The following is a 15,061-nucleotide window of genomic DNA, read 5'->3' as shown; positions in this document are numbered from 1 at the left end:
GCATGTAGTATCTATGTATTTTGTATGTAGCATGTAGTATGTATGTAGCATGCATGTAGTATATATGTAGTATGTATGTAGCATGTATGTAGCATGCATTATATATGTAGTATGTATGTAGCATGCATGTAGTATGTATGTAGCATGCATGTAGTATATATGTAGTATGTATGTAGCATGTAGTATGTATGTAGCATGCATGTAGTATATATGTAGTATGTATGTAGCATGTAGTATGTATGTAGCATGCATGTAGTATGTATGTAGTATGTATGTAGCATGTAGTATGTATGTAGCATGCATGTAGTATGTATGTAGTATGTATGTAGCATGTAGTAAGTATGTAGCATGCATGTAGCATGTATGTAGCATGCATGTAGTATATATGTGGTATGTATGTAGCATGTAGTATGTATGTGGCATGCATGTAGTATATATGTAGTATGTATGTAGCATGCATGTAGTATGTATGTAGCATGCATGTAGTATATATGTAGTATGTATGTAGCATGTAGCATGCATGTAGTATATATGTAGTATGTATGTAGCATGTAGCATGTATGTAGCATGCATGTAGTATATATGTAGTATGTATGTAGCATGTATGTAGCATGCATGTAGTATGTATGTAGTATGTATGTAGCATGTAGTAAGTATGTAGCATGCATGTAGCATGTATGTAGCATGCATGTAGTATATATGTGGTATGTATGTAGCATGTAGTATGTATGTGGCATGCATGTAGCATGTAGTATGTATGTAGCATGCATGTAGTATGTATGTAGTATGTATGTAGCATGTAGTATGTATGTAGCATGCATGTAGTATATATGTGGTATGTATGTAGCATGCATGTAGCATGTATGTAGCATGCATGTAGTATATGTGGTATGTATGTAGCATGCATGTAGTATGTATGTATGTAGTATTTTTTTTTTTTTTAACATTTAACACATTAGCCGGATGATGGGACTACTACTGTCCCATCATTGGCTAATGTGTCAATCACTGTCATGTTAGCAGGCATCGCCCGATGGGACTTGTAGTCCCATCGGACGATGCCTGTACAGACCCCCGGACATCAGCACAGCCCCCCGGCAGGCCGGTACAGACCCCCACAGGGTGCACAGCCCCCCGGCAGGCCGGCACAGCCCCCCGGCAGGCCGGTACAGACCCCCACAGGGTGCACAGGCCACCGGCAGGCCAGCACAGCCCCCCCGGCAGGCCGGTACAGACCCCGGGCAGTCCACACAGCCCCCTGGCAGGCCGGTAGAGACCCCCGGAAGGCCCGAAATGACGGCGCATCATGATGCGCACACACCGCGCATCATGATGACGTCATTTCGGCTGTCAATCAACTTTGAACTTCCGATTCCGATGCCCGTGCCCGATATTGAAAAAATATCGGATGTCGGTATCGGAATTCCGATACAGCAAGTATCGGCCGATACCCGATACTTGCGGTATCGGAATGCTCAACTCTAATTGGGATTGCTTTTAAAAAAACAGTTTGCAGCTCAGTACCTCAGCAGGACAAAAAAAAAAAAAAAATTGGGATTGCTTTTAAAAAAGCAGTTTGCAGAGCAGTGGGTAAACAGCAATGCAGCTGTCAGGAAGCCTTAGAAGGCAGCCCAACAACCAACACCACTGATACACCACAATATAGCCTCCCCTTGCACTGCACACACAGTGACTGGTGTGTTGTACAGGCACAATCGCTAGCAGCAGAAGCAGTTTTTTTTTTTCTTCTTCCCTGCCTAACGCTCTCCCTACAGAATCAGCAGCAACCTCTCCCTATGCTAAGATCGGCAGAAGTAAGATGGCGGTCGGCATGCACGCCCTTTTATACCCCCTGTGACGCCCACCAAAGCAAGCCAATCACTTGCATGCCCTTCTGAAAGATGGTGGTGACCCGTGCCTATGTCATCACGTTGCCCACAGTGTCCGTGGATCCTGATTGGCTGAAAAAGAGCGCAAAAAAAACTTTCGAAACGCGACTTTGGCGCGTAAGTCGCCGACCTCGTGGCCGACCTCATCCTAGGGTCGGGTTTCGTTTCATGAAACCCGACTTTGCCAAAAGTCGGCGACTTTTGAAATTTTTCGACCCGTTTCGCTCAACTCTAGTGGTTACACATGCAATACCAAAACCAGGTCACTTTTAGTGTGGGTATACATTAAATACCAAAACCAGGTCACTTTGAAAGTGTTGGTATACATACAATACCAAGAGTTGTTTTTTTTAAAGGGGAACAGGAGGTGTAGGGTTGGGAAGGTTGCGCATTGCGCATATCAACATTCAACGTTAACCGTTAAATTAAAGAGGAGGGGGGAAATAGTCAAGTACTTAATATTTTTCTGTGGTTTTGGGATAAAAATTTTTTGGGGTGGTTTTTCAATCAAAATATATCTTAAAAACCTTTTTTTTTTAATGATCCTTTTTATATTAGCTTTACAAGTGTATTTATACTTGCAGATCCTTTCAGGAAGCACCGCCAGCCATGCCGCAGCAGAGCCGCCAGCCAGACTGCATCCTACACCGCTAGGCAAACACTTCTATTTTCCCAGTAAGTATAAAGGCCTGAAAGTTTGTTGATCCTTTGTATAGTAGCTTTACAAGTGTCTTTTTATACTTGCAGATCCGTTCAGGAAGCACCGCCAGCCAGGCCACAGCAGAGCCGCCAGCCAGGCCGCAGCAGAGACCCGCTAGGCAAACACTTCTATTTTCCCAGTAAGTATAAAGGCCTGAAAGCTTGTTGATCCTTTGTATAGTAGCTTTACAAGTGTCTTTTTATACTTGCAGGTCCGTTCAGGAAGCACCACCAGCCAGGCCGTAGCAGAGCCGCCAGCCAAGCCACAGCAGAGCCACCAGCCAGGCCGCAGCAGAGACCCGCTAGGCAAACACTTCAACACTTCTATTTTCCCAGTAAGTATAAAGGCCTGAAAGCTTGTTGATCCTTTGTATAGTAGCTTTACTAGTGTCGTTTTATTCTTGCAGATCCGTTCAGGAAGCACCGCCAGCCAGGCCGCAGCAGAGACCCGCCAGCCAGGTCACAGCAGAGACCTGCCAGCCAGGCCGCAGCAGAGACCCACCAGCCAGGCCGCATGTGACGGACTCAGCTCCTGCTGAGCCCATTTTTTGAGTGGACCCTCTGGGTCGTGGCACCCACCCACCGAGGGCGAGCTGACCTTGTGAGAATCCACCCCCTATACAGGGAGTGTCAGGGGCAAGACCAAGGGGGTGAGCCACCACGACTGCTGGGACCAGACGGCCGGCTCAGGGGACACTAGATGAGTGTCTGACGACAAGGACGAGCAGGAAGCAAGACGAGACTAGACGTAGGTGTAAGGTATCTTCATTAGAATAACACAAGATCACATACAGAGAAAACAAGCAAAACGTGCAAGGTGCGCGCGTGGGCACGCCAAGGTCCATAACATGGTACGTGCCAGATGGCACGCCTAGGCACAGGTAATGGCATGATGGCATCGGACTCCGGACTGCTGGCAAACCGACAGGGTCCAGGGATCAGGCTGCGGACGTCAGCTCCGGACATCAGGCCGTAGTCATCTGGTTCCGGACCTCTGGCAACGGTCGGCAGGTTCCGGGCATCCGGCAGGCAAACCAGGGTTCAGGCAAGGAGGCACGACAGATATCCAAGCAGGGTGCGTGTTTAGGGAACACGCCAAGGTCCAAGGCTAGGTGCGTGTGTAGGGGACACGCCAGGGTCCAAGGCTAGGTGCGTGTGTAGGGGACACGCCAGGGTCCAAGGCTAGGTGCGTGTGTAGGGGACACGCCAGGGTCCAAGGCTAGGTGCGTGTGTAGGGGACACGCCAGGGTCCAAGGCTAGGTGCGTGTGTAGGGGACACGCCAGGGTTCAAAGCGAGGTGCGTGTGTAGGGGACACGCCAAGGTTCGCAAACGAGACAGGGTGCGTGTGTAGCCACGCCAAAGCATAGAATAAGACAGTGCATGTAGAGACACGCCAAGGTACAAGGTATAAGACAGAGTGCGTGTAGAGACACGCCAAGGCACAAGACAGAGTGCGTGTAGAGACACGCCAAGGCACAAGACAGGGTGCGTGTAGAGACACGCCAAGGCACAAGACAGGGTGCGTGTAGAGACACGCCAAGGTACAAGACAGAGTGCGTGTAGAGACACGCCAAGGTACAAGACAGAGTGCGTGTAGAGACACGCCAAGGTACAAGACAGAGTGCGTGTAGAGACACGCCAAGGTACAAGACAGAGTGCGTGTAGAGACACGCCAAGGTACAAGACAGAGTGCGTGTAGAGACACGCCAAGGCACAAGACAGAGTGCGTGTAGAGACACGCCAAGGCACAAGACAGAGTGCGTGTAGAGACACGCCAAGGCACAAGACAGAGTGCGTGTAGAGACACGCCAGGGTTCAGAGCAGGGCTGCGTGCTAGGAGCTACGCAGGGACGCACACCTCACTGGCCAATGCACACGGCTGTAACGCCAGCACGAGGCACGACTAAGGCACAGGAGGGGGCAAAGGAACCTTCGTGCTAGGAGCCACGCCAGGTTCAGGGCAGGGTGCGTGCTAGGAGCCACGCCAGGGTTCAAGGCAGGGTGCGTGCTAGGAGCCACGCCAGGGTTCAAGGCAGGGTGCGTGCTAGGAGCCACGCCAGGGCACAAGGAAGGGCTGCATGCTAGGAGCCACGCCACACTGGCCAGTACACACGGCTGTACACAAACACGTGGCACTTACCACGGCACAGGAGACGGCCAAGGGGAACCCACGCCGGGGTTCAATGCAAGGACAAGGCAGGGAACAAGGCAAGGAATACAGGCAGAAACAGAGCCAGGTCAGAGAGAGGACAGAGTCTAGCAGCGGAGCGTAGGCAGAAGCCCAGAGCCGGGCCAAGGGAAGACCTTGGGACTAGACAAAGAAACGAGCACTACGGAGAGGAGAAATGGTGCGTGTGCCAGGGAGCACTACAGAGCACCATAGGAGAGAGCGAGGCAGAGCAAGCAAAGACTGAGACCATAGGGAGGAACACAAAGCAAGGAATAGCAAGGCAGAGAACACAGGGAGGACTACAAGTCAAAGCATAGCAAAAGCAAGACATGGCAAAACAGGCGAGGCAGAGAACAAAGGAAGGACTACAAGTCAAAGCATAGCTAAGCAAGACATAGCAAAACAGGCGAGGCAGAGAACACAGGAAGGACTACAAGTCAAAGCATAGCTAAGGCGAGACATAGCAAAACAGACTAAGACAAAGAACAGCAGAAGGACTACAAGGCAAAGCAAGGCAAAGACAAACATGGCACGAGAGACAACACAAGACATGGCACAAGACAAGAGGCGGAATACGAGCACGGAGCGTGTGCAGAGACGCACTACAGAGCAAAGTGCAAGGGCACAGAATAGAGGGAGCAACCCCACAGACCCAGAGCCTTGCAGGGAAGCAACACAATAATCAGGCCCTGAGCATAGGAAGAGGCGGCCTGATATAGGGCATAGCACCTCCTCCTCCAGGTCAGGACCAGGGGAGAACTTCCGGGATTCTAGACATGACGAGATGATAGCAGAACCAGACAGTGCAGGATCTTAGGAAACGTCACATGATCAAGGACTCCAGACATGACGAGAAGATCACAGAAGGCAGAGCAGAAACGCAGGGATCCTGCAGCTCAGACATGAGGTGAGTCTGCACACAGCTCTAGCGAACATGCAGGACAGCAGACAAAACATGCGCATGCACATCGCTCCAGGAGTTCTTGAGACAAACAGACATGGCAGACGTGACAGTACCCCCCTCTTTAAGCCCCCTCTCACCGGGGCTGGAAAGAAGAAAAAAAAAAAATTTTCTTCGGCAGAAACCAGAGTTTAGTACAAACCACTCCAACAATGTTGATCCGACATCTGAAACGGACACCTGCATCGGTCAAGACACAGGAGCCGCTAACGAGACATGAAGATCCAGTGGGGAGGACTGCGGTTAGACAAGCAAGTCTTCTTACTCTGGCTGCCATCATTTCCAAATGAGTCCAGAGGTCAAGGGCCAGGTCTGATTTACATCAGAAGAGTGGCCGGGGTACCGCCATATTCAGGAGAGTCCAGGAGACAGAGCAGATCAGATTCTATAACAGACGGGTCATCAGACGGGTAGCCGAGGTACCAGCGGAGTCCATGGCCTGATTAACTGTGACGGACTCAGCTCCTGCTGAGCCCATTTTTTTGAGTGGACCCTCTGGGTCGTGGCACCCACCCACCGAGGGCGAGCTGACCTTGTGAGAATCCACCCCCTATACAGGGAGTGTCAGGGGCAAGACCAAGGGGGTGAGCCACCACGACTGCTGGGACCAGACGGCCGGCTCAGGGGACACTAGACGAGTGTCTGACGACAAGGACGAGCAGGAAGCAAGACGAGACTAGACGTAGGTGTAAGGTATCTTCATTAGAATAACACAAGATCACATACAGAGAAAACAAGCAAAACGTGCAAGGTGCGCACGTGGGCAAGCCAAGGTCCATAACATGGTACGTGCCAGATGGCACGCCTAGGCACAGGTAATGGCATCGGACTCCGGACTGCTGGCAAACCGACAGGGTCCAGGGATCAGGCTGCGGACGTCAGCTCCGGACATCAGGCCGTAGTCATCTGGTTCCGGACCTCTGGCAACGGTCGGCAGGTTCCGGGCATCCGGCAGGCAAACCAGGGTTCAGGCAAGGAGGCACGACAGATATCCAAGCAGGGTGCGTGTTTAGGGAACACGCCAAGGTCCAAGGCTAGGTGCGTGTGTAGGGGACACGCCAGGGTCCAAGGCTAGGTGCGTGTGTAGGGGACACGCCAGGGTTCAAGACTAGGTGCGTGTGTAGGGGACACACCAGGGTTCAAAGCGAAGTGCGTGTGTAGGGGACACGCCAAGGTTCGCAAACGAGACAGGGTGCGTGTGTAGCCACGCCAAAGCATAGAATAAGACAGTGCGTGTAGAGACACGCCAAGGTACAAGGTATAAGACAGAGTGCGTGTAGAGACACGCCAAGGCACAAGACAGAGTGCGTGTAGAGACACGCCAAGGCACAAGACAGAGTGCGTGTAGAGACACGCCAAGGCACAAGACAGAGTGCGTGTAGAGACACGCCAAGGCACAAGACAGAGTGCGTGTAGAGACACGCCAAGGCACAAGACAGAGTGCGTGTAGAGACACGCCAAGGCACAAGACAGAGTGCGTGTAGAGACACGCCAAGGTACAAGACAGAGTGCGTGTAGAGACACGCCAAGGTACAAGACAGAGTGCGTGTAGAGACACGCCAAGGCACAAGACAGAGTGCGTGTAGAGACACGCCAAGGCACAAGACAGAGTGCGTGTAGAGACACGCCAGGGTTCAGAGCAGGGCTGCGTGCTAGGAGCTACGCAGGGACGCACACCTCACTGGCCAATGCACACGGCTGTAACGCCAGCACGAGGCACGACTAAGGCACAGGAGGGGGCAAAGGAACCTTCGTGCTAGGAGCCACGCCAGGTTCAGGGCAGGGTGCGTGCTAGGAGCCACGCCAGGGTTCAAGGCAGGGTGCGTGCTAGGAGCCACGCCAGGGTTCAAGGCAGGGTGCGTGCTAGGAGCCACGCCAGGGTTCAAGGCAGGGTGCGTGCTAGGAGCCACGCCAGGGCACAAGGAAGGGCTGCATGCTAGGAGCCACGCAGGGGGCACGCCACACTGGCCAGTACACACGGCTGTACACAAACACGTGGCACTTACCACGGCACAGGAGACGGCCAAGGGGAACCCACGCCGGGGTTCAATGCAAGGACAAGGCAGGGAACAAGGCAAGGAATACAGGCAGAAACAGAGCCAGGTCAGAGAGAGGACAGAGTCTAGCAGCGGAGCGTAGGCAGAAGCCCAGAGCCGGGCCAAGGGAAGACCTTGGGACTAGACAAAGAAACGAGCACTACGGAGAGGAGAAATGGTGCGCGTGCCAGGGAGCACTACAGAGCACCATAGGAGAGAGCGAGGCAGAGCAAGCAAAGACTGAGACCATAGGGAGGAACACAAAGCAAGGAATAGCAAGGCAGAGAACACAGGGAGGACTACAAGTCAAAGCATAGCAAAAGCAAGACATGGCAAAACAGGCGAGGCAGAGAACAAAGGAAGGACTACAAGTCAAAGCATAGCTAAGCAAGACATAGCAAAACAGGCGAGGCAGAGAACACAGGAAGGACTACAAGTCAAAGCATAGCTAAGGCGAGACATAGCAAAACAGACTAAGACAAAGAACAGCAGAAGGACTACAAGGCAAAGCAAGGCAAAGACAAACATGGCACGAGAGACAACACAAGACATGGCACAAGACAAGAGGCGGAATACGAGCACGGAGCGTGTGCAGAGACGCACTACAGAGCAAAGTGCAAGGGCACAGAATAGAGGGAGCAACCCCACAGACCCAGAGCCTTGCAGGGAAGCAACACAATAATCAGGCCCTGAGCATAGGAAGAGGCGGCCTGATATAGGGCATAGCACCTCCTCCTCCAGGTCAGGACCAGGGGAGAACTTCCGGGATTCTAGACATGACGAGATGATAGCAGAACCAGACAGTGCAGGATCTTAGGAAACGTCACATGATCAAGGACTCCAGACATGACGAGAAGATCACAGAAGGCAGAGCAGAAACGCAGGGATCCTGCAGCTCAGACATGAGGTGAGTCTGCACACAGCTCTAGCGAACATGCAGGACAGCAGACAAAACATGCGCATGCACATCGCTCCAGGAGTTCTTGAGACAAACAGACATGGCAGACGTGACACCGCAGCAGTTTGATAATAATGTCTTCTTCTGGGAGCCCCCCCTCACAGCATCAGCGAACTGAGGTAATATAAATAATTTTTTTTTTTTTACTCTTATTTTACACATTTTTTTTACCCTACATGCATGTATTATGTTTTCACAGGAAGCTGAATCTGAGGAGCTTCCAGGAGGAGACATGCAGGGTGGAGAAATGCAAGGAGGGGGCGCGCAGAGTGTAAGTTTAGCAGATACAAATACTGACATACATAATGCTACACCCAACACAAACATTCATCACAGCATACACAATAACTACGCATCCATCCAAGCACATAATCATGTTTTTATTTTTTATAGTCTTCACAATCCGGTGCCCGCACTAGAGCGACTCCCAGGACATCCCAGCGTCATCGAGGTGATGATTCCAGTGGTCAGCGAACAGTAAGTAACACTTTATTTGGGTGATTGATTAATGAACCTCATGTGTATGAATTTATTTATTTTATTTTTTTTCACAGCGTGCTCCCTCCAGAGATTATGACGAGGGGATCATACTTTAGATGTGGACACCCTCATCGAGGCGGTGCGAGAGCGGGAGCCGCTGTGGAACATTGCGGACCGCCGCCATGCTGACCAACCAACCACCCGACGTCATTAGGATGAAGTCTGCTTGGTAGTTATAGACAACTGGGAGGAGCTCGATGAGAGGGCTCAGGATTTAGCGCGTAAGTATTCAGATTTCAGTAAGGTATGTTACAGCAGGTGAAGTGTTGAATACTAACCACTTTGTTTTTTTGTGCTTCACAGGTGACAGGGTTATCACGCGGTGGCGGGCACTCAGGGATCGCTTCAAGAGGGACTTCAACAAGGAGATGCCGGCCCCGAGTGGATCGAAGGGACGCAGGAGCAGCCGGTATAAATACTACAGAGCCCTGTCTTACCTCCGGTCGACGATGGTGAGCAGAAGGTAAATATTCCACACACCATTTTTGTAGCACAAATGTTTACATGTTTAACCTAACTTTTTCTTTTCAGCAAGGCCAATGAAATATCTATATATTAATATATATTTTTTTCTCTTTTATAGCACCATCTGCAGCACTCTGGAGCCTGCTTCTGAGTTGGCTCCCTCTGGAGGGATCCCTTCGGCGACCGTCACCCGGGACCATGTCGAGGTACCTTCCCTCTTATCTCGTCCCTCTTTCCCATCCACCAGCATTGGAGCAGCAGGGCAGTCTTCATCACATGAAGCTGCAGGTGACGATTTAGAGTACCCTTTACCCCACACCTCTGACACTGCCGCAACATCTCTACCAACTTTAGGTTCTGGACGGCAGCATCTCAGAGGTCAGGGAAGGATGTTTTTGTCTGAGTGTTTGAATCTGAATACATCCATCCAGAATGCATTCTGACTTTTAGGACAACAGATAAATTCTGGGTTTAACATGATAAATCAAAATATCATGGAACTCAGAAGTTATACAGAGAGGATGCATTCAGAGGCAAACCAGGCGCCGAGACATATTTTTTTTCAATCAGTTGTCCGGCACATGGAAAATCTAAATCCTCACCTGCAGATGCATGTGATGCAAAGCTGTCACAATGCTCTAGTGACTGCAATTTCCCAGGCCTCCCAACCTACCCATACACCTATTCCATCACCTTCTCATTCCACCGTCCATCCTACCACTGTCCATCCTATCACCGTCCATCCTCCCACCGTCAATCCTTCTAGTGTCCATCCTCCTACCACTCCTTCTCCTTTCTCGATTTCCCCATTCCATTCTTCCCAGTACCTTCCTTCCCCATTGCATTATACCCCAATGACCTCACTTTACCCACCCCCACCCACACCTTCAATGTTCCCACAAACCTCCTCTGTCCATCAACTCCCATCCCAACCTCATGTTTTAAACCTCACTTTCACTTCTGATCCTCTCCAACCTTGTTCCCAGTCCTCCCCCCCTCAATGTGGTCAGCCCTGTTAACCCCTCCGATGATATCTCCACCCAACAATACCGGTATTTGTAAAAAAATGTTTAACAAATTGTTAAAATAAATAAATTACTTTTCTGGTTCAAAAGAATTTTATTGTGTTGGTTAATTTTTTCTTTAGTGTTAAGTAAAAAAACATTACACCGGTGGTGTTGAAGTTAAACACACTACATTTTTTGGTAAAAGGACAAAAAGGTTCAAGGTACACCAGTGGTGTACAGGTAAAATACACAACATTTTTTGGTAAATGGTACAAAAAGGTTAAAGGTACACCAGTGGTGTACAGGTAAAATAACCAACATTTTTTGGTAAAAGATACAAAAAGGTTAAAGGTACACCAGTGGTGTACAGGTAAAATAACCAACATTTTTTGGTAAAGGTACAAAAAGGGTTAAAGGTACACCAGTGGTGTACAGGTGAAATAACCAACATTTTTTAGGAAAGGTACAAAAAGGTTAAAGGTACACCAGTGGTGTACAGGTAAAATAACAACCAACATTTTTTGGCAAAGGTACAAAAAGGTTAAAAGGTACACCAGTGGTGTACAGGTAAAATAACCAACATTTTTTGGTAAAGGTACAAAAAGGTTAAAGGTGCGCCAGTGGTGTACAGGTAAAATAACCAACATTTTTTGGCAAAGGTACAAAAAGGTTAAAGGTACACCAGTGGTGTTCAGGTAAAATAACCAACATTTTTTGGTAAAGGTACAAAAAGGTTAAAGGTACGCCAGTGGTGTACAGGTAAAATAACCAACATTTTTTGGTAAAGGTACAAAAAGGTTAAAGGTACACCAGTGGTGTACAGGTAAAATAACCAATATTTTTTGGTAAAGGTACAAAAATGGTGAAGGTACACCAGAGGTGTACAGGTTAAATACACAACATTTTTTAAAAGCGTCAAGGAACAACAGTGGTGTACATGTAAAAAGCACCACACTTTTAGTACACAAAATTGGTGTAAAGGTACCAAAACTATGAAACAAAAATGGAAAAATTACAAAAGTTTCTGTTATACAAAAAAGGAACCTTGGTATAACATTAAAAAAAAAATTAAACCATGTCATCTTGCCAGTCAACTCTTCCTTCCGGTGATACAAAATAATCAGCAAATGTGTCCCTCATTTTTGTAACTGAAAGAGTACTCCGAACACTTGTCTGGTGATAATCCCACAAGGTGGTTTCACAAACATTTTCTTCAATGGAAACGGGTTCCTTTGAAATGGCAAAATTATGCAGGATCACACATGCCTTCACCACCTCATCCACAGTCTCAGTTTTCATTTTTATGGCAGTTAACAGAACTCTCCATTTTGATGTTAAAATCCCAAAAGCGCACTCCACCACTCTTCGCGATCTTGTTAATTGATAGTTAAAGATTTTTTCCTGTGTGTCAATCTATGACTTCCATATGGCTTGAGAAGATGTTTAGACAGTTGAAATGCGTCGTCACCAACACACACAAATGGCATTGGTGGGCCTGTGATCTTGGAGGTGGGAAATCAAAATTTTCTCCATACAAACGACGGCCCATTGCAGACATCTTGAAAACCTGTGAATCATTTGATTGACCATACGCATCAATATCAACCGCAATAAATTAGCATTTTGAGTCAGCAATGGCCATCAGTACAATTGAGAAGAATTTCTTATAATTGAAATATTTTTGATCCGGATCCAATGGGTTTCACAATCCTTATGTGCTTCCCATCCACTGCACCAACACAATTAGGAAACTGACATATTACTTGAAATTTTTCCGCAATCTCAAGCCACCTTTCCTGTGTTGGCTGTGGGATGTACTCCTCCTGTAGACAATCCTACAATGCCCGGCAGGTCTGTTGGACTATTCCAGATATTGTAGATATCCCAAGCCAGAACTGGTAATGGAGGGAGGAAAAGGATTCTCCAGTTGACAGGAATCTGTTAGAAAAGGGGAAAAAAGCAATTTAATACACACTATGAGCAAGAACATGACAATCAAAGTCTGCTGAATCAGAAAACTTTTAAATAAAAGATAAATTACCGAAGGGTTACCATCTGATGCTCTGCTGGTGTTATTGAAAAGCGCATGTAGGTGTCCCTTCTCTGGATTTGTGCTCCAACACGCTCCACCAAAATCTCAAACAGGTCCTGTCTCATCCGCACATAATTGAAGAACTTCTCCGGGTTATCCTTCAATTCAAGATAAAGTGTATAAAAAACTCCAAGGGTCAATCTCTGTGCATTTATAGGATGAATCCACTGCCGTCTCTTCTTTCGCCGACGCAGGATGCGCAGTCTTGTTGCCTCCTTCTGCCGAGCAATAATTGCCAAACAATTGCACTCAAAATCAAATCCACACAGATGCTATTAATATTCGCTATTACTCCTTCCATCTCTGCCACTAGTTCTACAACCTTTCAAAAATATTGTGTTAAAACACCCTATATATAGTTTTCCACTAGTTTCCAGGATCCAATCATGTTTGGGAACAGTTTCCAAGAACCAATCATATTTGGGAGCATCCCATTTTGGAAGTGTGGAAAAATGGATCCGTCAAAAACGGATCCAACGGATGACAAAAATGGATGCAAACGGATGATACGGATCTGTTTTTTGATGGATCCATATACATGGACCCGTTTTGACACATTTATAGCGGATCCGTCAATCCGCCACGATGTCGGATCTTGACTGACGCCAAAAAACTGAAGTGTGAAACAGGCCTAAGTAGGTTATGCATAGAATAAATAAGGCGAGTATTTAATATCAACCAGTGTTGTACTTATACATCCTTGAGTCATAGCGCAAGTATATTGCATTTTTCTTTAAATTCAGATTTATTCCTATGTGGTGTGGGATTCTACTTGCAACTTATTCAATGTATATACAATAGCGCCGCTATACTATACCTTTCTGAAAAAATATTTCCTATTAGCCCTTAGAGAAATTAAAAACTTGGGGCTAAAACATTATTTTAGTGGTAAAATTGTAATTTATTCTTTCTTCACCGCTCAGTGGTATAAAACTCTTCAACATATTTATTAACGATCTGGTAGAAATTTTACACAGTAAAATATCGATATTTGCAGATGATACAAAACTATGTAAAGCAGTCAATACAAGAGAAGATAGTATTCTGCTACAGATGGATCTGGATAAGTTGGGAACTTGGGCCGAAAGGTGGCAGATGCAGTTTACCAATGATAAATGTAAGGTTATACACATGAGAAGAAGGAATCAATATCACCATTACACACTGAACGGGAAACCACTGAGTAAATCTGACATGGAGAAGGACTTGGGGATCCTAGTTAATGATAAACTTACCTGGAGCAGCCAGTGCCAGGCAGCGGCTGCCAAGGCAAACAGGATCATGGGGTGCATTAACCCCTTCATGACCAAGCCTATTTTGACCTTAATGACCAGGCCATTTTTTGCAATTCTGACCAGTGTCCCTTTATGAGGTAATAACTCAGGAATGCTTCAACGGATCCTAGCGATTCTGAGACTGTTTTTTCGTGACATATTGGGCTTCATGTTAGTGGTAAATTTAGGTTGATAATTTTTGCGTTTATTTGTCAAAAAATCAGAAATTTGGCAAAAATTTAGAAAATTTTGCAATTTTCACATTTTGAATTTTTATTCTGTTAAACCAGAGAGTTATGTGACACAAAATAGTTACTAAATAACATTTCCCACATGTCTACTTTACATCAGCACAATTTTGAAAACAAAATATTTTTTTGTTAGGAAGTTATAAGGGTTAAAAGTTGACCAGCGATTTCTCATTTTTACAATAAAATTTACAAAACCATTTTTTTTAGGGACCACCTCACATTTGAAGTCACTTTGAGGGGTCTATATGGCAGAAAATACCCAAAAGTTACACCATTCTAAAAACTGCACCCCTCAAGCTACTCAAAACTACATTCAAGAAGATTATTAACCCTTCAGGTGTTTCACAGGAACTAAAGCAATGTGGAAAGAAAAAATGGACATTTTAATTTTTCCAACAAAAATTTTCTTTTAGCATCAATTTTTTCATTTTCACATGGGAAACAGGATAAAATGGATCCTAAAATTTGTTGGGCAATTTCTCCTGAGTACAACGATACCTCATATGTGGTCATAAACCACTGTTTGGGCGCACGGCACGGCTCAGAAGGGAAGGAGCGCCATTTGACTTTTTGAATGGAAAATATGCTGGAATATTTAGCGGTTGCCATGTCGTGTTTGGAGAGCCCCTGTGTGCATAAACATTGGAGCTCCTCCACAAGTGACCCCATTTTGGAAACTAGACCCCCCAAGGAACTTATCTAGATGCATAGTGATCAC

General features: G+C 47.0%; 1 long non-coding RNA gene across 1 annotated transcript; it reads left to right on the top strand.

The window, feature by feature from the left end:
- The first annotated feature begins 7,256 nt into the window (after positions 1–7,256).
- On the top strand, positions 7,257–10,768 carry LOC141051138 (uncharacterized). The gene is made up of 4 exons (XR_012220574.1): positions 7,257–9,191; positions 9,269–9,475; positions 9,558–9,717; positions 9,838–10,768. It is a non-coding gene; the product is annotated as an uncharacterized lncRNA (long non-coding RNA).
- Positions 10,769–15,061: the final 4,293 nt, after the last annotated feature.

This window comes from Dendrobates tinctorius, unplaced genomic scaffold (genome assembly GCF_039654945.1).
Source record: "Dendrobates tinctorius isolate UK_male_01 unplaced genomic scaffold, ASM3965494v1 ptg000155l, whole genome shotgun sequence".
In the NCBI taxonomy this organism is placed as follows: domain Eukaryota; kingdom Metazoa; phylum Chordata; class Amphibia; order Anura; family Dendrobatidae; genus Dendrobates; species Dendrobates tinctorius.
Note: the sequence above shows the minus strand (reverse complement) of the source record. Positions and strands in the feature narration are given on the sequence as shown.